Raw genomic sequence first — 26,101 nt, forward strand, 5'->3', positions numbered from 1 at the left:
TTCCTCAGGACCAACCATCCTGGCAGTTAATATGTCTTGGTTTTTGAATTCCCCTATATAATAGCTACTTTTCCTGTCCTCTGGTTTTTTAAGTATCTTTTTGTGCTATCTACTATGTCAGATTGCATATACCCTGATCAATAGATTACTTCTACATATGGTTTTAAAGGTAAGTTAATGGATAAAAATTGAGTTCAGTTTCTCTAATAATTTTAGATAAAAGTTTAATGGGGGACATTGATATTTTTCTATTTTACATGCTCTATAATTCTGAATAATAAATTTAGGGATGAAAGGTTTTATGGACCATTTTCTCTTGCAGCAGACTGAATGATTCTTTCTGGACCTAATTAAGCTTTTTCAATTTCTCCCCAACTGACTAAGAAAAAGATACCAATAAGCTTAAATATTGAATAATTCACAAAGAAGCATGAATTCTGTAGGTGTATTAGGTGACCTGTTATCAATAAATACCTGGAATAAATTTGCTAGGGGGAAATCATTTAAGAAATACATAAGAATGGCATGTTTTCATGTGGTGATAAGAGTTTCTGTGGGATTAAGGTAGTAGCAGCATGAGTAGCAGCATAGCTCAGTGGAAAGAGCCCAGGCTTTGGAGTCAGAGGTCCTGGGTTTGAATCCCAGCTCTGCCACTTGTCAGCTGTGTGAATTTGGGCAAGTCACTTCACTTCTCTGTGCCTCAGTTCCCTCATCTGTAAAATGGGAATGAAGACTGTGAGCCCCCCATGGGACAACCTGATCACCCTGTAACCTCCCCAGCACTTAGAACAGTGCTTTGCACATAGTAAGCGCCTAATAAATGTTATCATTATTATTAAGGTAGTAGCATCTCTTAGGACAATAGTAAAGTATAGCTTGGAGAGGAAGCTGGTTCAGGGAGATAATAATAATGATAGCATTTATTGAGCACTTACTGTGTGCAAAGCACTGTTCTAAGCACTGAGGAGGTTACAAGGTGATCAGGTTGTCCCACGGGGAGCTCACAGTCTTCATCCCCATTTTACAGATGAGGTAACGGAGGCCCAGAAAAGTGAAGTGACTTGCCCAAAGTCACACAGCTGGCAATTGGAAGAGCTGGGATTTGAACCCATGACCTCTAAAGCCTGTGCTCTTTCCACTGATCCACGCTGGAGATGACTAAGGTCTGCTGAAGGGCTGTGTTTATCACAAGAGAAAATCTGCCAACTTAGAAATGTACAATCTTCTGTAGTTGGAAATCCTCCCTGAGAGAACACTGCCAAGGTCAGCAATACAATATGATTATTTGTCATCAGGCGTTCTGCTTAATAGGTGCGGAAAATTTCTTTAAGCAGGTAGATCAGAGAATAGTAATAATAATTATGGTATTTAAGTGTTTACTATGCGCCAGCCATTGTAGTAAGCGCTGGGGTGGATACAAGTAAATTGGGTTGGACACAGTCCCTGTCCCGCATAGAGCTCACAGTCTTAATTCCCATTTTACAGATGAGGTAACTGAGGCACAGAGAAGTTAAGTGACTTGCCCAAGGCCACAGAGCAGGCAGGTGGCTGAGCTGGGATTAGAACCCATGACGTGCCGACTTCCAGACCTGAGCTCTATCCACAATACTATGATGCTTTTCTCTACCACTCCCCCACTACCAGGTAGGCATATGAAGAGAAGTTTAAGATTAGTTTTATTATTAATGAGGGATAGACCTAAATCAGTTGTGTTGTAGAGGTAGTGGCATGAAGATTAGACATATACCATCTGGAAAGTATAAGAACCTATCGACATTCTAGCTTTTTCTTAATTGATATTTTTAGTATATTTGTAATCAATTACCCACAATCAAAGATGGATGTGCTGAGGGGAGGCCGTTGGTGGTATGCTCATTTGTCAACTCAGGAAATTATGCATGCCAAAAAAAATCAGTAGCTTCAAGAGGCATTTGGTTAAACTTGTGGACAAAGTTTTATAATGGGTTTCTAGAGCAAAAGCCAAGAATGTTCAAAAGCACATTAGGGTGGACATCATCAAGGGAGATAGCACTGAGTGTAATGAGAAGGACTTCCAGAATGAAGAGAGTCAGGGATGCCTCTCAATAAAGATACATTCTGCTTAAACACAACCGCTATCCCCCTCCACCCTACATGCAAACCAGTCCACCATCACTAACAGTAAAATCAGGGAATCTGTGAGTACATACAGATTTAGGAAAAACAATTTTATTTTGTTTCTTTAAAAAAAATCCCAGCAAAACAACTCAGAGTAATGTTAATGTAATAATAATAAATAATTATAGTGTTAAGTGCTTTCTATGTGGTAAGCACTGTTCTCAGCACTGGGGTAGATACAAGGTAATCAGGTTGTCCCACGTGGGGCTCACAGTCTTAATCCCTATTTTACAGATGAGGTAGCTGAGGCACAGAGAAGTTAAGTGACTTGCCCAAAGTCACACAGCTGATAAGTGGCAGTCAGGATTAGAACCCACCACCTCTGACTCCCAATCCCATGCTCTTTCCACTAAGCCATGCTGTAATCATTAACCGCTTCAAGGAAAACAATATGACACTCCATTGCTCCTAAACCAATTTGAACCTAGGTTATGATTGCTTCCAATTGGATAAAAAATATTTTGTGTGAGTCACTTGTCTCGCATCTCAAGTATTACCTTGTTGATCACTTTGTCTCTAGCTTTTGACTTTTTTTTAAATGCTAGAGTTTTTCATTGTAATTTTATCATGAGCAAGAGAGGCCTGCTTCTCTTAGACATAGAGGTGAAGAGAGGCAGAGATACAAACAGGAGAAAAGCATAGAGAAACAATAGATCCTGCTTGTTTCTCTCTTTTTTTCCTATACTTTCTGCCCAAAACACTACCTCTATCTCCATTATTCGTGAGAAGAAAGGAAGATGAAAAATGGAGTGATTCAACCACCAAGTATTTGTATACCATTGCCGAGATTATTATTTGAAGGCTGTTGGGGTTTTTAATGCTAAAATTATCAGTGATGGTAGTGAAACGTTCCATTTGGGTTAAGAGCAATATGTTTTCAGAGATGTATGGTATTTTTCAGATTATCCTACTGTTCTAAATCCTATGATTTGCAATAGTATCAGCCTAAAGTTTACATCCAAATGAGGTAGAGTAATATATATTCAAAAAGAGAAGGAATGATACTTTTAAAAATAAGTATATTCATAGAAATGAATGTAGTGGAATAGAATTGAATTAAAGTGCTCATATTCTGATTGATTTGTTTAAGCAAAACAGCTGTTTTTCATGACTCCATAACTATTCGTATCATTAGAGCGTAAGATCCTTGTACACTGGAAAATGTCTCTTCTTAATAACGAACTTCCCAACCACCTGACAGTGCATCAAACTAAGTGTCTTGTCTTATGCTGTCGATTCATCTCTAACCCATAGTGACTCCATGTTCACATCTCTCCCAGAACACCCCTCCTCCATCTGCAGTCATTCTGATAGTGGATCCATAGAGTTTTCTTGGTAAAAATATGGAAGTGGTTTACCATTGCCTCCTTCCGTGCAGTAAACGAGTATCCACCCTTAACATCTCTCCGCTGCTACACTACACAGGTGGGTTTTGACTTGTAGTGGATGCCTTCCACTCACTAGCCACTGCCCAAGCTAGGAATGGAATGGGTAGGCCTCTGCTTGACTCTCCCTCCCATAGTCAAGACTGGTAGAGTACTGGAAACTCTCCAGGTTTGACCCTGAGAGGGGTTGTGCTAAGTGTATATTCACTAAATACTGCTGTTGTTATTACTACTACTGTTATTACTAAATCAAAAACTAGCACCCAAGGAAAAGCCACAGCGTGGCTCAGTGGAAAGAGCCCGGGCTTTGGAGTCAGAGGTCATGGGTTCAAATTCCGGCCCTGCCAATTGTCAGCTGTGTGACTTTGGGCAAGTCACTTAACTTCTCTGTGCCTCAGTTACCTCACCTGTAAAATGGGGATTAAGACTGTGAGCCCCCCGTGGGACAACCTGGTCACCATGTAACCTCCCCATCGCTTAGAACAGTGCTTTGCACATAGTAAGCGCTTAATTAATGCTATTATAAAGAAAACTCACACGATGGTTTACGCAATACTACCCCAGTACAAGTCACTTATTTGAAAGATTCGACTACTGTAGTCATGGGCACAAGGTGAGATGGCTGAATCCAGAGGAAATTGAAAGTTTGAAAGTGCAGAAATGCAAAATTCATCATTGTTCAGTTATACCCATATCATCCCTTTTTTAAATTATGCCAAAGGATGATATTAAAGGCAGCAGAGAATTGAAGGGGAATGAGGACAGAGAATAGTTCAATCATGGTGAGTATAATAGATGATGATTTTCACCCTACCCTCAGCCCCACAGGACTTATGTACATATCCACATTGTGCCTATATTAATGTCCATCTTCCCCTCTAGACTTGTGAGCAGGGAACATATCTATCAATTGTGTTGTACTCTCCCAAAGCGCACAAGTGCTCAATAAATACCATTGATGGATGACAGAAACATTCTGGTAAAATGGGCAAAATCACTGCAAGACAGGGTTGGGAAACCTTGTTTCTAGTTTGGACTGCATCACTAATTTGCTTCGCAACCTTTGTTCATGCTATGACTGGGTCTTCACAATGTCACCTGCAGAATAACAATAGCAGCTAATACTGACTCCTCATGCAGTACAGTCATTGTACAGTATCTCATAGATTGAAAGCTCCCACCCATAAGAGGCCTATTTGTATGTTAAAAAGTTTTCCTGAAATACACTGGCCAGATAGCTCTCCAAATGCATTTAATGGGAATACCTACTGAGTCTTAATAATTCTTATAATAATGAATATGATTTTCTTTTCATCTCTTAAGTTTTCCTAAGAGAATGACCTGGGCAATGGAAGTCTCTCCTTTTCAAGCCTTCTCTATATTACAATAACCCATCTTTTTCTATTTGTTTGCATATTTTTATGTGTCCAGTGATTTAGTTTCTCATCCACCTTGCTCTACATGGATAGGATCTCACTATTAGTAGCATTACCTTTGAAAACAAGTTTTCAACCAAGTAGTAGTGTAGTATAGTGGAAAGAGAATGGGCTTGGGAGTCAGAGAACCTGGTTTCTAATCTGCAACTTGTCTGCTGTGGGACCTTGGGCAAGTCACATATCTTTTCTATACCTCAGTTATCTCATCTGTAAAATGGGAATTAAGACTGTGAGCCCATTTGGATATGGACTGTGTCCAACGTGATTATCTTGCATCTATCCCAGTACTTATTTCAGTGCCTAACACCTATTAGGTATTTAGCAAACACCACCAAAAAAAAAAAATCCTAGTTGAAGTCACTAACAGTGAAGTTTACAAAGGTGAGTGATGGGAGCCTGAATGTCCCATTTCTGCCAGGCACACACAAACATGCACACACTCCTTTTGTTGAGGTGTGTGCTATTTGCAACACCTGGTTGCTGCATAGATATGTCTAATTTGGCTGACCATTCATACTAAGTAAATTGTATAGCCCAGGTTTAGTTTTCTTTTTTATACGTGCATGTAAAGATTTTCAACAACCTTCCTGGACAGGCCACAAACTCTAGGATTATTACAATTTTCTTAAACTCAACCTGGCCTATAGCATTGGACAAAGCAATACTTAATGAGGAGTTAAGCCATTAACTTAGGTCTGTACATGACTGGTTGAAAATGACTGGTTGAAAAATACAGTCAAATTGTTCTAATTCAAGTTCTCACCCATTTCATTGCCTTCAGCATCAACATCCTCATTAACAGTATTTCTTAGGTACCTGAATATATTAGGACAATTTCCACAATCATTTAGAGCTTTTTGTACAAAAACTAAACAAAATGAAACCATTAAGGAGTGAGTATCCAAAGAGCCATACAATTTATTTTTCTCCATATGAAAATCATGTCCCACTGCAGACTGTGCAATATGATGATGTCAGTGGGCTGCATGGGTGCTCCATAGCAGTAGCTATTAATAATTGTGGTATATAAGTGCTTACTATGTGTCAAGCACTGTTCTAAGAGCTGGGGTAGATACAGCCCACATGGGCTCAATCCCCATTTTAGAGATGAGGTCATCAAGGCCCAGAGAAGTGAAGTAACTTGTCCAAGGTCACACAGCAGACATGTGGCGGTGCCAGAATTAGAACCCAAGTCATCTGACTCATTCACTCATTCATTCAATCGTATTTATTGAGCACTTACTGTGTGCAGAGCACTGTACTAAGCACTTGGAAAGTACAATTCAGCAATTGAGAGACAATCCCTGCCCACACTGGGCTCAAAGCCTGTGTCCTTTCCAAGAAGCCATGCTGCATCTATTACTTACAGTGGGAATGGGAAAAGAAGGAGGATAGAAGAGAAGGGGAAGGGATGTGTGGAGGAGGACAAAGGAAGGGCCGAAGGAAGGAGTCAGTGAGAGGAGTAAGTTCCCTTGCAGCAATCGGCAGCCAGGTTGGAGGCTTCCATCAGGTACGGCTGGTGAGTTCTGCCCCCAGAACACCATGGGCTGCGAGCCCACTGTTGGGTAGGGACTGTCTCTATATGTTGCCAATTTGTACTTCCCAAGCGCTTAGTACAGTGCTCTGCACACAGTAAGCGCTCAATAAATACGATTGATGATGATGATGATGGGCCTGGTCCCCTCCTCAAGGTTCAGGAATATGGGTGATAGCTAATGCCCAGGAGTGCTGGGAGTAATCCCACCCTTTCCTCTCATCTCATCATTTGCCTGTCACCCAGGCCAGCCACTGAGAAAAGCAGTGGAGTGGATTGAATTTTTTTTCCCTCTGTAAGCCACAGCTTAAAGTATTTCTGTCCTATTTCCTTTTGTGAGTGCTTGTCAAATCTTTGATAATATAAGAAGATTTTTTGATATCATAATGACTATTGCAGAAGATGGATGGGGTTGTGAGAATAGTTAATCTTATACCAAACTTAAACCATCCTCGAAAATAAGCCTTGGTTCTCATGTCTCCTGCTTAAGCAGAAAACTTACTACCAATTGGGGATTGGAGTAGTGGAAAATTGCTTTTCCTTTCAATTATCTTTGTTTCGTTTCACATGGATTTATGTTTGGGTTGGAAGGGGAGACTGAAAGAATTCGATGCAGGCAAATGTTTGTGGCCTCTTGATTTACTGGCATTAAAAGAAGCATAGAAGAAGGTGTGGTTTTGGGAAAGGGAAAAAGTGATACTAATGGAAGGAAGGACATCTTGGGCCAGTCAATTCACTTCTCTGTGCTTCAGTTACCTCATCTGTAAAATGGGGGTTGAGACTGTGAGCCCCACATGGGACAGGCACTGTATCCAACCTGATTTGCTTGTATCCACCTCAGAGCAGGGTACAGTGCCTGGCCCATAGTAACTGCTTAACAAATACCATCATCATCAATTTAATGTAGGTGGAGTTTGTACAAATTGGACAGGACAAATACAATATTTGCATCACACATTTCAAAATAATAATACTATTTATTAAGCCCATACTATATGTTTTGCTTTGTGGTTTGTCTCCCCCTTCTAGACCGTGAGCCCATTGTTGGGTAGGGACCGTCTCTATATGTTGCCGACTTGTACTTCCCAATCGCTTAGTACAGTGCTCTGCACACAGTAAGTGCTCAATAAATACGATTGAATGAATGAATAAATACGATTGAATGAATGCAAACACTGAATCTACAAGGGTAGATACATAATAATAATAATATTTTCCAAGCACTGTACTAAACACTGGTGTAGATACAAAATAAATCAGTTCAAAGTCCCCACCCCATATGGAGATCACAAGTCGTAGGAGAGAGGACAGGTATTGAGTCCTCATTCTATATATGAGGAAACTTCAGTTAAGCAACTTCTCAGGCAAGTGGCCAATACTCATTTAGAACCCAAGTCCTCTGACTACCAAGCCTGCTTTCCTCTTTCCTAGATTAGTTATAGTCCCTGTGAAGTATTTCCCTATTTTCAAATTGGGAAACTGAGGCAAAGAGCGCTTAAGTCAGAGTCATACGGGCCAGGTGCCAAGCTGGGATTGGAGTCCTATTCTCTTGACTTCCTAGATTGCCTAGTTGCCTCCTGAAAATCATCTGCAATATTGTGCTGAACTGGTTAGAGATCAAGAAATGCAATATCCAGTTTCTGAGATTCTCAGTTGCTTCCTTCGCAAGTTCTTTTATTACCGGCCGTTTGCTCCTATGATGCAGAGTAAATAGCAAGGTCATATTAGAGGAAGTAAATGAGAGGCAGATGTGCCTTTAATGAAGGTTCTTAGTAAAAAGTAAGTCATGCTGGGTTCACATGGGCACCCTGACATAATCCTTACCAAGATTTAATCAAAATAGTTCTCTGTAATAATAGCGGTACACAGTTTTAATTAAATGTTGCAATGTTCTCTTAAATTCTAGATAACAGTATAATTATGTGTAAGGGATATAAGTGTGTATTAAGAACTGCAGGTAAATTATGCGACTGAATGATTTTTAGTTCATTACCTACTAGTATGGATAGAGTGTTGGCAAGAGTGCGGCATCATGATTAATCAATCAATCAATCAATCGTATTTATTGAGCACTTACTATGTGCAGAGCACTGTACTAAGCGCTTGAGAAGTACAAATTGGCAACACATAGAGACAGTCCCTACCCAACAGTGGGCTCACACTCTAAAATTAAGATTAAAGTAAAAAATTAAACTCACTGTGAAGTGTATAAAAAAATAAACAGAAGAAACATGTATTCATTGCCCTGGTGCAATCTTTTCTGAGTTCATAGTTCATGGGCAGCTGCTCCAGCCTCAAAGAGCTCATTTACCACTTGTAATGTGAATTTCAGGTGCATTGTTCCCAAATAATAAATGTCATCAACATACTCGCTTCTGGAGTTGTTTTTAAATAAGAAGCGTTAACAATGAGTAGATGAAAATAATATTGAAGCTGTTTTTAAGAAATGCCTAACTCCTTTTCTTTTGCAAAGGTTGGCGAGCAATATCACCACCTGGGACACAGGGCAACTGAATGAGTGAAACCAAACTACTCTCCCATAGTTCATAGTTGCTTAGAGGAAAATATAAGCTGGGAGAAGCAGTGTGGCTCAGTGGGAAGAGCACGGACTTTGGAGTCAGAGGGCATGGGTTCAAATCCCGGCTCCGCCAACTGTCAGCTGTGTGACTTTGGGCAAGTCACTTAACTTCTCTGTGCTTCAGTTCCCTCATCTGTAAAATGGGGATTAAAACTGTGAGCCCTCTGTGGGACAACCTGATCACCTTGTAACCTGACCAGCACTTAGAACAGTGCTTTGCACAAAGTAAGCGCTTAACAAATGCCATCATTATTATTAATGCCCATTTTACAAATCCTGTTTTACAGATGACGGAACTGAGGCACAGAGAAGTGAAGTGACTTGCCCAAAGTCTCACAGCTGACAAGCAATGTGGGATTTGAACTCATGACCTCTGACTCCCAAGCCCGTGCTCTTTTCAAAGAGCCACGCTGCTTCTCATCAAACCGAAACTCCTTATCATTGGCTTTAAAGCACTTGATCACCTCGCTGCTCTTCTACCTCAACCCAGCCTGCACACTGCAGTCCTCTAATCCCAATTTACTCACTGTACCTCAGTCTCCTCCATCTCACACTCAACTTCTTGCCCACATCCTACCTCTGGCCTGGATCACTCTCACCAGCTTCAAAACCTTCTTAAAGGCACATCTTCAAGAGGCCATACCCTACTAAGCCCTCATTTCCTCTTCTCCCACTCCCTCCTGGATCACCCTTGCACTTGGATTTGCACCCTTTTTTCACCCTTGCCTCAGCATTTATGTACAGATCCATAATTTATTTATGTCTGTCTCCCTTCTAGACTGAAAGCTCACTGAAGGCAGGGAACAGGTCTATCAACTCTTTTATTGTGAACTCTCCCGAGCACTTAGTACAATGCTCTGCAAATAGTAAGTGCTCAGTAAATACTATTGATTGACTGATTGATGACACTAATGTGGTCAGGTCTTCTAGCCATTTTTTTAAACAATTTGAAACTACCATATGTATTGAAGAGGGCAACTGGGACCTAGAGGAAAGAGCTTGCAACTGGGTGTCTGGAAACCCAAATAAACCCAACTAATCCTTGCCACATAATCCTCCTGGGCCCCATCTTTGTTCTCTGAAAATGGGGATGAGCTACCCACTGTCCCTCACATTTAGATGGTGACAGGCAGGGACTGTGACTGATTAGATTATCATGTTCCTGCGCAGTATTTGGCACACAGTAAGTGCTTAATAAGTACTTGAGAGAGCTTGTGGGAGTCATTGAATGGTTCTTGCTAGAAGAATTTTAAGTGGGATCCTTGACAACATCTTGTATTTAGTGCTGAAACCTACTTGCAGGTGCAAAACCGCCTCTTCCCCAGTATTTTTGCTATTCTAAATGAGTATTATTGTGTTATTTCAATTATTTCATCTATTAATGACAGCTTGTCAGGCTTGTAAAAGCTAAGAGCAGAGATCTTGTCTTTTACTTTTATGCTTGCGATAGCAGGATGCTTGGAGGAGCAGTTTAATGGTTGGACTCCTCGAAAGCCAACCTAATTGCTTCTAATGTAATACCTGTAACTTTTCTTTGTAACTTTCTCTCTCTAGTATTCCATTATGAATTTGTTATTACAATTACTAATAATTATAATACTAATTACAATAATTGTGGCATGTGCTAAGTGCTTACTATATGCCAAGCACTGAACTGAATGCTGAGGTAGATAATACACATCTACCCATTTAAATCAGTTTGTTTACAATAAGTAACAGGTCAGACACAGTCCCTACCCAACTGTATAAGGAGGGAGAACAGGTGTCTTATTCAACTTTCACTTATGACTAAATTGAAACATAGTAAAGAAGTTGTGACATACCCAAAGTCATGTAGCAGGCAAGTGTTTTATCCAAACTTTCATGTTGTTTCTAATGTCTCACCAAAATCTCTCTTAAAAGGTAATGGACTGTGTCCAATCAGATTATCTTGTGTTTACCTCAGCATAATTCTTGGCTCATAATAAGTATCAGCATTAATGAAATTACCACCCATTTCTTCTATCTTTGCCCTTAGGGGGACAGGTAAAGGAGCAATGGTGAACTAAATGGATTAGTCCTTAATTTTCAAATGTCAAAAAAAAATTTCATCTTTGTTTTTAATGAATCACTCTAATGTTAATTACCATATTTCAATGTTTACATAAAACTAACAGATGTAGAAAATTGTACGGCTTAATATTTATGAAATGCTATTTTCTATAAATATTGAAATTTGGAATTAAAGCTAGTCATTAAATTTAAAAATAGTTATTATTTCTTTAGCATTTCCTTGACTGGAAAAGGCAACAGTTCTGTGGAGCAGTAACTCACTGTTGATACTTCATAGCTATTTAAAATAAAAATCTGGATATGGAATGTGAGTTGTCGTTCAAGAAAAGGCAATCCTGTTCTTTTCCTCCTCTGGGGGACCATAGTGCTGCTTAATGCTTAGTACAGTGCTCTGCACATGTAAGCACTCAATAAATGCCATTGATCGTATCAGAGTTGGCGGTATAAGCAGAAGGCTGATGTCCCCTCCCTATGCAAATAAATAGGTGTCTGTTCTCCTTTCCACAAGTCCAGAAAAACTGGGAAATGTGGAATATAATTGACTTCAGGTTGTGATAGTAGCTTCACATGGAATGGAAATCAAGAACTGCACAAAGGTGAATGGTCTTTAAGATGATGTGTCCTTTTGCTCTCTACACCCCTGTGTCCTGTATTAGATTTTTAAGAGCTATGGGGCAAGACTGAGACTAAGAATTGTAGGTTGCTAAAATTCAAAAGTGGTGCTTTCAGCTCCCATAGAGCTCTTTTTCTCCTTTATTTGGATACTTCGCTGATACCACAGTTATCGACCCTTAGTTTCACAGATAACTTCTTCCCAGCTGATCTTAGTGACTGATTGGTATCTTCCAGTTTGGGCTACTCCAACTTTGGTTATAGACCATGCATTCCTTAGTCTCCTTCCTGAATTGGTGAATAGCAATGATTCAGTTGTTCAGATATACACTTTGACACTCTATCTGTTTTTCCCCAGGATAATTTTAAAGGACTTGGATTACATTTGGGTAATTGGGTTACATCTGAGACATAAGATTTTTGTTTTCTAAAGGTGAGCTCAGCACACCAGAATCTTTATATTCTGCCTGAATTGTAACTCTCCGGTCATTTTAAATCTGCCTCCTTTAACAAAATAACTATTGGGATGTCAGATCATCCACAGTGAAGTCTGACAGAAACAGAAAGATTTTCAAGAAACTTTCACTCACCACCAACAACAAAATAACTGACTATACTGTACTGCTCAGTAAATTAGGTGATAATTGGAAAAGACTATTACTTTTGGCAAAGGCAATACACAACTGTTCTGACCTGATAATTCATTGAATCTTGGAATGAACAAATATGATTTAAAAGGCTATGAACTATCAATTGTTCCTTTCTGAAGAATAAATAATCAATTTCTCTATGACAAAAATACAATTTTGGAGAATACATTTAAATGCCTTTTACAATTCTTAAAGAGGCAAAATATTTCATTTACCAGAAGCTATTCTCCTCTGGAACTTTGGTATTTCCCAGGCAGCACTGTGACTTGGTATGATCCCAAGTTTTGTTCTTTGCTGAGCTGGATCAGTGAAGGGGATTTTTCCTTTGGTTTTGTGTTGGGTTTTTTTTCAAGAGCAGCTTGGCCTCAATGTTCAAGTTCTCTCCTTCTCTGGTGTGTGCCTCAGGGCTTCTCAAATATAGGAAATGAGATGGGTGAGGATAGTCTGTGAAAGAGAATCCCAAAGAGTTCCCAGGGAGCATCCTTTTCTCAGTAAAACACAGCCAACCTGGGCAGCTGTTTAGCAATCTGAGAGAATCCTTTTTACAGGTTATGGTTTGGAACATCACCAATTTGTGAAGGGAAGTTTTGTTGTTTTAATTTATTTTATGAATGTCTGTTAGTTTTGCAGAATCTAACACATGATTTAGCTTCACAGCTCATGAGCCAGCATTTCTGAGAGGAAACAAAGAGATTGTTGGTTTAATGAGCCACAATAAAATACAAGGCCAGTTGCTTAGGACCTAAAAGAAATCAAATGGGCTTAATGCAGGCAGTGAATCTGGAAGACTCTGAATAACTGGGTCATTCTCCTTCTCTTCTACTGCCACTAGATCAAGGGAATGTGTATTTGTGGGTATTCTGAAGGTATTGTATTGCCCACAAATATTTGTTTCCTTCTAGCTAGTGATATCAGGACCAGAAGAAGGAAGTTCAAAGGATTAGGGAGGAAGGTAAAAGTGGGGATGGGGCAAGGCCATGTTTACTTACCAATGCTGAAGTGACATATGTTGGAAAACTCTGATATTTTTTAAATACTCTGAAAAGTTTTACGGAATTGAACTGCCAGAGCCTTATAATGTCAGTATTAATTTGTTTACTATCAATCAAAAAATCAATTGTATTTATTGAGCACTTACTATGTGCAGAACACTCAGTAAGCACTTGGGAGAGTACAGTATAACAGTGTAACATACACTGATACTTTCCTTTTGATTCAGTTTTCAAAATTATTCTACTTTCTCCTTAGGATTGAATACTTTCCAAGCGCTTAGTACAGGGCTCTGCACACAGTAAGCGCTCAATAAATACGATCGATTATTCTGGGATTTCCCAATTATTTTACATATTTGGATTAAGATCCATTTTTAAAGAATTGGATTGTATTAAGGAAATGGTTTTAAACTTAGATCAGTTGATCATGGAATCTGAAACCGAGGGTTGTGTCTATTCTGCTATTGCTTTCTAGAATGAATAATCAGGTGGTTAATCCCAACACATGAGGGTGGGTGTCAAGGAGTCTACCTTTTAGACTGTGAGCCCACTGTTGGGTAGGGACTGTCTCTATATGTTGCCAACTTGTACTTCCCAAGCGCTTAGTATGGTGCTCTGCACACAGTAAGCGCTCAATAAATACGATTGATTGAAGGAGGGCAACCACCATAAGGGTCCTCAAAGCATCCTGTACCATTGGTCTGACCCACCAATGATGTTTCTTATAGTCTTGCCTTTTGAGGCAGGAAAACGGATCTCTTAGTGAAGACCTTAACCATAGCAATAAAACCAACTGATACATCTTTGCATATTCATAACTAAGTGCAGTTGATTTTATTTTCATACCTCTCTGAAGCTTTTTATGCTCTCCATTTCTGTGTGAGACTTTCTCAGCAGTGTCCTGGTCCTTTGATATAGGGAACTTTCATAGCACTACAGCAAAAACATGCTGCAAATGACCTTCAAAAATCACAAGGTAGCTTAAAAGATTCCTTGACTAGGCACTTTGAAAGGTCTGTTACACATGAAGTGGATAATTAGAATATAAAGCCAGATAGAGAGTAGCAAACCATAAGTCTAATTTTCCAAATGATCAAGAAGCAATAGCTTTTTTTCTTTTGTAAAAATGTAAATATTCCTAGACCTTAGTATAAAATAGTGGTTTTTGAGTCCAGAAAGTTGATACAAAATACTATATAAAAAATAAGGGAATGGTTCCCTTTAGATTTATCATTACCCTGTGGATTATTTTGGAAGATGATTTTTCTGTGGGGTAAAATGTACTTTGTGGAAAGCATTCCACTTCATACCACATTTTAGTTATCTATAGCGCTGGGATTTTTCAAGTACTTTGCTTAACTATCTCCAAGTAGTTCACCCAATCAGGTAGCTTTAATTAAAGCTTTTTAAAGTGTGAGTTATAAATTTTATCAGTCTAGAGATAAAAGGAGGAATGCCTCCCGTTAAATAAAATTTGCAGGGTTATTTTCTGTGCTCTGCATTTTCCCCTTTTCAACTGAATCTCATTATTTTTAGTGTTCATGATTTATAAGAGTTCAGGAAACCTTGGTGCACGTGTTTATACTTTGGTGATATTTTAAATGGTACCTATAAAGGTGCTGGGAATGTTCCTTTTGTCTGCTCCTTCATTTTCACAGCCCTGGTGGAAGTGTGGTATTGCTTAATTCAGGATTTGATCAATCTCCCATACCTCCCACAGGGCTTTGGAGCAGCGTGACTCAGTGGAAAGAGCCCGGTCTTGGGAGTCAGAGGTTGTGGGTTCTAATCCCGGCTCTGCCCCCTGTCAGCTGTGTGACTTTGGACAAGTCACTTGTCTTCTCTGTGCCTCAGTTCCCTCATCTGTAAAATGGGGATTAAGACTGTGAGCCCCCCATGGGACAACCTGATCACCTTGTAACCTCCCCAGTGCTTAGATCAGTGCTTTGCACATAGTAAGCACTTAATAAATGCCATCATTATTATTATTATTCAAAACTCTTTTGATCAGAAACAAAAGAAATTTTTAGTGAGGTAAAATCACTCTCAAACCGTGTTTGCTGCTACAGAGGCTCAAGAGTGGATTATTATGCAATCATGAGAGGCTGCTTGTATAATTAAACTGTAATCCATAATCAACAGAATTGTGTTTGACTGCAAGATGTCAAGAAGAGAAGAAGTGTTGTATTTTCTTCATGTTACCGTGCTGCTTCAGTCAGGGAGCTGAAATCAAAGCGAGGTAACTTGGCAGAAGGTTGAGCTTAGTAAGTGCTCCAAAATAGAAACCAGGATATTCTAACCAATTCCTGTGGTCTCATCAACCTCAGAGAGGTGCCAGAGGCTCCCAAGAAAGCAGTTTCGTTGAGTACATTTGAGAAGGAAGCCAGCCCCAGGCAGGGATACCAGATTATGCTAGCAGATGTTAAGGGGAAAGTTGTTCTGAGATGGATTCTTGTGTCCAGCAAGGGTTCAGTTCATTCATTCATTCATTCAGTTGTATTTATTGAGGCTTACTGTGTGCAGAACACTGTACTAAGCACTTGGGAAGTACAAGTCGGCAACAGATAGAGACAGTCCCTCCCCAACAATGGGCTCACAGTCTAGAAGGGGGAGACAGACAACAAAACATGTATGGGGATGAAGACTGGGAGGCTCACGGGGGTCCACATGATCACCTTGTATCCCCCCAGCACTTAGAACAGTGCTTCGCACATTCATTCATTCCATCGTATTTATTGAGAGCTTACTGTGTGCAGAACACTGTACTAAGCACTCGGGAAGTACAAGTTGACAACAGATAGAGATGGTCCCTCCCCAGCAACGGGCTCACATTCTAGAAGAGGGAGACAGACAACAAAACAAAACATAGTAAGGGCTTCACAAATGCTATCGTTATCATTATTATTATCCAGGCTGCTCGCCCTCCTCCCCCACCAGCTGCAGGGAAGGCCTGACCCCTCCTGCCCCCCAGCCCTGCTGGTCCTACTTACTCTTGCAGAGCATTGCCCACAGAGGCCTGGGCTTCAATCAGAGGGGGAGAGTTCTGCTGAGAAGGCACACCACCTTCACTGCAGGTTCTGTTACACAACAAATACCTTGTTTGTAGGATTTTACTATTTCCCTTCAACATAGGTAGAGGTGTCACCAGCTGAAGAGGCAGATAATCCCTCTGGGATATGCTTAAGGATTTGGAGCTGCATTAACTTCAGGACTGACCTGCCAGAAATCTGGCCCTCATATGTTTTTCTTTCTCTTTTCCCCACTCCCCAAGGGAAATGACTGGTCAGCCTTTGCCTCTTTTAAGTTTTCTTCCTCCTGTTGTGGAAGAAGCCACAGTTCCGTTGACAGCCTTTAGGAAAGTTTCCCAAGGAAAGGGGGTCCAGAACTTTTCAGTCTCCTCTCCTAACTGGTGGAAATTGTACATCTAATAATAATCATAATTGTGGTATTTGTTAAGAGCTTTCTATTGCCAAGCATGATATCAGGAACTGGGGAAGATACAGGATAATCAGGTCAGAGTCCTGGTCCCATATTGGGGTTCACAGACTGAGGAAGGGAAAACAGAAAGAAATGAATGGTATTTTTTGAGTGATTATGGTGTGCTGAATGTGAGGTGAATGTCAAGTGCTTAAAGGGTCAGGTGGTGCAGGAGGGAGAGAATGTTAGGGAAAAGCGGGCTTGATTGGGGAAGAACTCTAGGAGGAGATATGACTCTAATAAGGCTTTGAAGGTGGAGGGAGTGGTGGTCTGGCATATATGGAGAGGGAGGGAGGTCCAGGCCAGAGGGATAATGTGGGAAAGTGGTCAGTGTTGAGATAGATGAGATCAAGTCCCACTGAGCCACCTGGTGTGGTGGGATCAAAATGTGTGATCTGGGCTGTAGTCTGTGATGAGTGAGGTAAGGCAAGAAGGGGTAAGGTGATTGAGTGTTTTCAATCTAATGGATAGCAGTTTCTGTTTGCTGCAGGGGTGAATGGGCAGGCGCTGGAGGTTCTTGAGGAGTGGGGAGATATGGTACTTTTTTTTCAAAAAAATATCCACACAACAGTGTAAATGTGGACTGGAGTGGGAAGACTTATACTTCCCAAGCGCTTAGTACAGTGCTCTGCACATAGTAAGCGCTCAATAAATACGATTGATGATGATGATGATGATAAGAGACAGGAGGCAGGGGACTTAGCAAGGAGGCTGATGCTGTCATCAGAGTGAGAGAGGACAATTGCTTGGTTTACATGGCAGCCATGTGGATGTTGTGAATGTTGAACTGACAGGATTTCATGACAGATTGAACATGTTGGTTGAACGAGAGAGATGAGCTGGGGATAATCAGTTGAGGATAATGCTTGTGCATCAAAGAGAAGGGTGGTGTTGTCTACAGTGATGGGAAAGTCAGAGGAAGGACAGGGTTTGGTTGGGAATAAGAGGACATAGGTTTTGGACATGGAATGCCAGCCTGGGCTTGCTGACAGCCTAGATTAACTATATAATAGACTGTTTTGATCATTTTCTGCTTGCTCAAAGCTCTGTATTAAGCAGAGCTCACCTCATCCAGTAGGCCTTCCCAGACTGAGCCCCCTTTGTCATCTCCCCCTCCCCATCCCCTCCGCCCTACCTCCTTCCCCTCCCCACAGCACCTGTATATATGTTTGTACAGATTTATTACTCTATTGTACTTGTACATATTTACTATTCTATTTATTTTGTTAATGGTGTGCTTCTAGCTTTCCTTCTATTTATTCTGATGACTTGACACCTGTCCACATGTTTTGTTTTGTTGTCTGTCCCCCCTTCTAGACTGTGAGCCCGTTGTTGGGTAGGGACCGTCTCTATGTGTTGCCAACTTGTACTTCCCAAGTGCTTAATACAGTGCTCTGCACACAGTAAGTGTCCAATAAATACGATTGAATGAATGAATTAATGAGTTTGAGAATATGCAGTGTTGGTAAAAAGTAAGGTCCCTGCCTTTGAGGATAAAGTGGTTTTAGGCAGCACCTACTGGAAGCCTCAATTGTTCTGTTTAAATTAAAGCTGTATTCTTCACTTCAGAAACCGGCAGAAAATACTGTATGATGAGCATGGTTAAAAAGAAAAATGAAATCTTGCCATTCTGAGAAAGACCCAAAAAGGGAATAATCATTATTCTTACATGAAAACTCATTTTTTCACTGTGTGATTTGAAGCACAACACAGAAAACTGAAGAATTGTGCCTTATTTCTCTAGTGTCATCTGTGAAATGTGTTTATTATTAGGTCACTGTCATGTCAAGTGGGTCAGTATGGAAATTTGACAAAGCTGTAAAAGGTGAGAGTTTTTTCATGAATAGGTAATTTCAGTATAAAACTAAGAAAGAATTGTCATTACTGCCATAAAGTGCAGAATTACAAAAGTGAAAATGGAAAATTAAGGTTAAATTTGCCCAGACTCTCATTTATTTTAATGAGGCAATACACAATTCTTAAAGGATCAAAGCTGGTTATGGATGCCCATTAACTCAAGTTCAAGTAGGAATATCCTTCAACTCAACCCAAATAGAAAATAAGAACAAAGCCGTATTCGTAGAGTGTTTCTAGTAAGCTGGGTTTCACCAAAACATGTCTTAGAAGTTAGTACCTGATTTATCTCATCCCTGTAAATGCTGCCTGCAAACACATATTTAAGTAACCTGACCTCTTGGGATTCAATCTGAACTTCTTAAACTGCATAAGATAAATTATGGACTCCAACTTATGTGCTATTATTTATGACTTTAAACGTTTCCCTTTTTCTGAGTGGATTTGCGCAATTGCATTTCAAAACTTGTGTTAAATGCAGGGGGGGGAGAGTGTGTGTGTGTGTGTGTGTGTGTGTGTGTGTGTGTGTGTGTGTGTGTGTGTGTGTGTGTGTAGAACATTTCTCAAAGCAAAGCCAAGTGGCTGTAAGCAGGAGATGCCTGTACTAGATAGCTGAGAAGAGGGAGGAAATTCCATTTAAGGCTCTGTTCTGCCCCTGTGATTTCTATAAGTCTTTTCAATGTTCATTTCCAGATTCACTTAGAGTTGGTCATGGAAGCATTTTGGAAACGGTGATTTTCTGAGCAAGACATGAACATCTAGGAGCTGTCCAAAGTGACAGAGTTTGTAATGTAGGAGTTTGTAATGTAGGAGAGGGTACATTAGTGTCAGATGACAGCTTCTTCCCAATTTCAGGTGATCAGTGCATGGGAGAAATTAACAGAGTGAGGATTTTAACTTAGAGAGTCTCAGTCAGGAGCCGTACTGTGTTAAGGCATCTTAGCACAACCACAAACAAACCCTTGACTCCAGTCTGTGGCAGGCTAACCTGCAAGAAGAATTTCAACCGTGAGTTCTGTGAGCACTCGACTCCTCTGTACTCCCATTCTGTCTGGGGGTGTTCTGAGTCAGAAAGGGCACTCTGACTCCCAGCCCCTCCACTCCTCCTAGCTGGCATTCATAGGCGGCATTCCTGGAAGGGACCAAAGTTTGGACTCCTCCTCCTTGCCCAGATTTCTGAGATAGAAGACAACTGGCTGGCAGGAGAGCAGCTGTGAGACATTTTTACATCACTTAATTGCAAAACCAGCACATACTCCTGGTAAGGAAGGAAATGTTGACCTAATGCTGCATTTCTCATTAGGAATCAACAGCATTAATTGAAAGCTCTGGTACTATGTGCTAGAGGCAATGTGGCCTGATTGGAAGGAGCATGGGATGGTGAGTCAGGACACTTGGGTCCCTGGTTTACCACTGACTGGCTCTGTGACCTTGGGAGAGTCACCTAACCTCTCCATATCTTACTTTTCTCATCTGTTAAATGAAGGTGGCATCTACCACCTTTCCCAGCCTCTTACATGGTGAACTCCATGGGGGAAAGAACTGTGTCAAATCTGATTACCTCTACCCAGTACTCAGCACAATGCTTGGCAGAGAAAGCACTTAAAGACCATTGTTATGGACAAGTAAAAGGCAAATCTTGTTCTCAAGGAGTATACAATCAAAGATGGGTATTCATCTTGAGAACAGATGTAAGCAATGAGATTTCAGGTCTGACAATTCCTCAGTATTCCCATTACTTCCACTACTGAGAAATGAAGGTTCACCAGGAAAGGATACATTCTTAAAGTTGGGATTAGGTGCTGATTTATAGTCCTAGTAAATAGGGGGAGGGCGCGAGGGTGTATTTTAGAGACAATCTGAAAAGATGAGGGCATTGATTTCGCCATGAACTCATGTATTCAGGATTATTTAGGCAACTAAGTATGTGTTAGATGGTTAAGTATGCTGTAATTGGGTCTAGATTAAAGGAAGAAGAAAAACAGTAGGTTTATGTAGCACAACCACTATATTCTCCAAAATAAAGAAATTAGAGAGAATAATTAGAGCTATAATTCTGAAGCATAATTTGCTGTATGAAGCAAGAAAAGACGCTTTTGAAGAGAACAGGCTGCAGGTTGGGGAGGTTGGGGGATAGTAAGTAGGAGAGAAGCAGCGAATATGTGCGGATTGAGAATGAAGAGCCTTGTTCTACTGCGTAACCTAGATCAAGTCACTTAATCTCTCTGCCTCTGCTACGTCATATGCAATATAATGGTAGGATAACACCACTCCTGCTGCTTACCTCAGAGAAAAGTTGGTATGAATAATTCATTACTTGCGAAAGGATGAATGATTCATTCTAGTCCAAATGCATTAATATCCTGGATAAATGGGTACTATAACTATGTTATCAGGTACAAGGATTGTAGATAAGCCCATTCTTTTTTTCTGCTTCCTCCATCAGCTTCCACTAGGAAGTTGCCCTTATTTAAAAATGGTATAAAGGACAGACCCTCTTCAAATGAACCTATTAGTCTTGCTGCTGTTCCTGGTCACCTGGCCTGGAGCACTGGAAGAAACTTGAACTATTAGCTGTTGAAATGACCAGCTGTAGTTTTTTGCAGGCTACCTAAAGTTGAGAACATCGTCCTATCTTTGTACAAACACCAGGTCTTCTTTAGAAGTTGTGAAAATAAGCTTAAGGCTTAAAAGAAATCAGCCAGGAGGTCAAATGAGAAATTGAATATCTTTTGCTGCAGGTTTTGGCCTTTTATTTGTTTTGAGGGTTGTTTTTTTTTGAAACTGTGTTTATAAGGAAACTAGGAGGGCTTTTGCTTCGGGCAGAGTTTTGTCCCTTCCCGGCCATGTGATAATAGAGCATTAGAAGGTGGTTGGGAGGATGCAAAGGAAAGGAGAGATATTGGTTTAAAACAGCATCAAGGTAACTGTTATGGGAGAAAGAGACTTACATGTGGCCTATTTTGTTAAAAAAAACAATGGGTCACACAGATGAAGGAAGTTAGAGGGACAGCTCCCTCTAATCAAATGGATGTGCATTGTTGGGTTCAATTATCAATCTTTCCTGGTTCTCAGGAGTACTTTCATTGGTCACTGCCTGTGTCATCCCCATTGATTGTCAATAAAAAGGGCCACCCTTTATTTTTTCTGCTTAAGTTCCAAAATCATGCAAATTTCATCCAGTTCAAAAACTGTTTGAATAATTACCTCTTTATCCAAAATGGATTAGTTGAAATGAGTATTCTTCACTTATCATTTTGCTGGAAGTTATCCACTGACATTCTTTCCTTGAAAATGAATTTATCACTGATCACTTAATTCTATGCTTTATATGGAATAGATACTGTGAGTTGCAATTATTATCATCATTTGATATAAAATACTCAAAATAATCCAGGCAAGGGATGAAGGAGTTTCCAATAACTTCATGATTTATTTTTATTTGACATATTTAAGGGGAACCTATCAGATAGCATATTCCGATAAAGCTGCTCTTACTCATTGCCACTTGTTTATAAAGTGTGTTTTAAACTCCTAGGTTGTGTTTTGCTGATTTCATAGAAAAGCATGAGGTCACATCAATATCTTTTTAATTTAATTTCATCTAATTTTCCTCTCACTTTTTGTGTGATCATCATTGATTTGCATTACTTTACACATTTCTGAAGGCTTTTTTCTTCCTACCTGAGAAATAAGCGTAGTATTCATTCAGACAGAGGTTTCTAGAAACAACCGAAATTCTGACAACGGAAACAGTGGTACTGATCAAAATCACTAGAAGTCTGAAACAGGATTAATGGCCTCTAGCTAAAAATTGGTTTATGTTTTCAGCTTAATACATTTGGGTTTGAGTGCAGTGTCGGGACCCTTCACAAGTTTCTCAAGATGTCAGAAACTTTCTTGACTTCCAAGCTTCCATTGCTTTTACTAAACCCAGGGCCAGCTTCTCTGTTATTAATCAGGATTAGGCAGTTACTGTAGATACTGTAGTTACTGTGGAGAAGCAGCGTGGCTCAGTGGAAATAGCCCGGGCTTTGGAGTCAGAGGTCATGGGTTCAAATCCTGGCTCCGGCAATTGTCAGCTGTGTGACTTTGGGCAAGTCACTTAACTTCTCTGGGCCTCAGTTACCTCATCTGGAAAATGGAGATGAAGACTGTGAGCCTTCAGTGGGACAACCTGATCACCTTGTAACCTTCCCAGCACTTAGAACAGTGCTTTGCACATAGTAAGTGCATATTAAATGCCATCATTATTATTATTATTTTATTTTATTCTTTTGCACTGTTGCTTGGGATGTTTCACAGAGAATCTATTAGTTTGATGTTCCCACATTTTTTCCCACTGCTACTGCTGCTGGAGGAGTTACCACAGTGTTTGCTGATCAGTCCTGTTGAGAGAGTTACGCTTTGGCAGTGAGGGCAGTGATAGCTGCAGTTATCTTACACCTGTTTTTTCATAGACAGTTCTGTGCTTTTGGACAAATTGTCCTATCATTTCGAGAGTCAAGGCATTCAGGCAAAAAACAGTCCTCCTTGAAAATATAGAAAGCTCACCTGCATGAAGACAGAAATGCCCAATCAGCCAATCAATAATATCTACTGAATGATTGACTGTGGGCTGGTTACGGAACAGTGTACTAAATGCTTGGGAGAGGACAAATGACTAAGAAGACCTAGTCTCTCTTCTTAGGATCATTCTAGCAGGGGAGACTGACAGATACGAATCAGTCATAAACCACTGTGGTTACTGATAGCAAACCTTTGGAATTGAAAAATAGATAAACATGCCTCAGCCAACCGAACTCAAGTCTAATGCTGAGAGCATCTGAAAATTGGTCTCGACTTGGGAAGGCAGGCTCTAGTTGAGGAATGTCTCCGTGGGATGGCAAATTTTAAGGAGAGCATTGAAAAAGGGGAGACCTGTGGTCTGGTGGATTTGAAAGATGAGGGAGTTCTAGGCAGGGAGAAGAATGTGAAAAAGATTTCTTACTTGAGAGAAAGTCCCGGATGAACCATAGTAAGAAGGTTAGCTTGAAAGAAACAAAAAAATCCGAGTTGAGGCTAAGGGGAAAAGAGAACTGAGAGGTAAAAGGGAGAGAGGTGACAGAGTGCCTAGTCTCTAGATGTGTTAGTGTGGCTAGACGTTTCTGTTTGCAGACAGGAATGTAGAGATGTGTGCAAAACAGTATTTCAAAAAAAAAAAAATCTATCCCGCAGAGTGAAGTATGGGCTGGTAAGAGAAAGGGTTTGGAATCAAGTGAGGATGATGGTACAGAAGTCGACCTGGGTCGTGTCAAGCTTTTAAACCTCGGTAGAACTCGTTTAACTGGAGGTAAAGGAACAGGTCATAAAAGAACTCATAAAGTGTCCTATTTCAGATGGAAATTTAGTTTTGGCTGAGCCAAATAGGATATTTAAATGGACACCAAAGCCAATGATGTGTGTTTTCACCAAAAGCATGGCATCTAGGGAGTCTGTGAAACCAGTTGATATCACCAGTGGCATTTAATGAGTGTGTATGGAATGCAGAGCACTGTACTAAGCTCTTGGGAGAGTACAATGCAACAGAATTAGCAGACACATTCCTTACCCACAATGAGTTTACAGTCTAGAGAGGAGTGGTGAAGAAGATTCACTCAGGGATGAAAAGAAGATACTGAGAGGCTCAGTTCATTTTTACTGTGATCTTCACTGAATAAAATAGTAGGAAAGTTCCCCCAAGCAATTTTTTTCTTTTTGACAGGTCAGAAAATTCTGAAGGAATTTGGAGGGGAATTTGTGGAACTCCTAGCAAGAGTGGTAACCTGTCACTGCAAGCAGCCACAGATCCTGCCAACTAGCAGAGCATGTAACTCCCGTCTGTAAGAAGGGTTCCAGACATGACCTTCGATTATGGCCCAGTGAGTATCTCTTCCATATCTTATGAACTAGTGGAATCTGTGAATAAGTTTGGGGTCTATAAGCATTCAGATGAAAACAACAGTATCGTGGCTTGTGTAAGGGGAAATTTAAGTACTCTCGAAGGGGATGTGGGTAGTCCAGTGGGCTTTGTCATGGATAAAAAATACATTGAATTTTTACAACACTTTTATTTTTTGACAGTGCTTTCACATCATTCACTTCAGTTAATCTTCACATCAGACCTATGAGGTAGGAGAAATAAAGGCTAGGTAGGGATAGACAACCACTTTTTGCATTTCTCCACCTTGCTCTGTTTTTCTCCTTCAATTGCACCTCCTCAACCTGCTTGCTGATCCCAAACTTCTTGTTGAATGCTGCTTCTCTTTCCCACTGCTGTCCCTGCTCAAGTAGCTCAGAAATTATCAGATGAGGAGAGTAGAGGAAGCGGGTGAATCTTGTCCTTGACCTCGGCTTACAGCCAATTCTCCTCGAAGAATGTGACTTGTGCTTCTGTACTCCTTTCCCAAAAACTTAGTATAGCAAATTGTACCCAATGGGCACTCAATACACACCAAAACTGTAAACTCCTTGTGGGTAGGGAAGCATGTCTACCAAGTCTGTAGTGTACTCTCTCAAGTGCTTATAATAATAACAATAATAATAATATTAATAATGGTATTTGTTAAGCACTGGGGTAAATACAAGGTAATCAGGTTGTCCCAGGTGGAGCTCACAGTCCTAATCCCCACTTTACAGATGAGACAACTGAGGCACTGAGAAGTTAAGTGACTTGCCCAAGGTCACACAGCAGACAAGTGGCAGAGCCGGGATTAGAACCCATGACCTCTGACTCCCCTGCCTGTGTTCTTTCCACTAATCCATGCCGCTTCTCAGAATAGTATTCTGCACACAGTAAGCACTCAGTAAATACCATTGATCAATACTACTACTGTGGGACCTACTACTACCCTGGCCTTGCTAAATGGCTCTGGGAAGGAGAAGGACTAAGACCATTTTTCTCCTCCTCCTATTGGTTGCATATTTCTAAATTGCATTGGGGCAGTTTCTCACAGTGAACTCGGGGGAGTGCTTGGTTGATACATACACTCCCTCACCAAACTTGCCATTTCTTAAGTGCCGCATTTCACCAACACCTTGTTCAACTCTGACAGCTTTGGATCTCCTTTGCCCTTCCCTTCCTCCTCCCCATCCCCCCTCAGTCTTCCCTCCTTCCGAACACAAGGCCATAGGCATTGCCACTGCTGAGTCCGATAATCATCCATCCCGCTTTAGTATTCTCCACCATTGGCAACATTCAGCCAATTTGGCTAAAAATGACTGTGTTACTCTTGCCCTTCCGAAGTTCATTCTAATGATTGGAAGTAGCTCAGGTAACATCCCTAATCTTCCCCCACACTCATTCCTGCCTTCAGTTCTGCCAGCTACCCACTCCTTCTAACCCGCTTCTGTGTCCAC

At 40.6% G+C, this 26,101-nt stretch overlaps 1 non-coding gene across 1 annotated transcript; it reads right to left on the reverse strand.

Moving 5' to 3' along the window:
• Window positions 1-3,592: 3,592 nt before the first annotated feature.
• On the reverse strand, window positions 3,593-3,729 carry LOC119945648. Its single transcript, XR_005456306.1, has one exon. It is a non-coding gene; the product is annotated as a small nucleolar RNA SNORA7 (small nucleolar RNA).
• Between the last annotated feature and the right edge of the window lie 22,372 nt (window positions 3,730-26,101).

This window comes from Tachyglossus aculeatus, chromosome 25, assembly GCF_015852505.1.
Source record: "Tachyglossus aculeatus isolate mTacAcu1 chromosome 25, mTacAcu1.pri, whole genome shotgun sequence".
Lineage (NCBI taxonomy): Eukaryota > Metazoa > Chordata > Mammalia > Monotremata > Tachyglossidae > Tachyglossus > Tachyglossus aculeatus.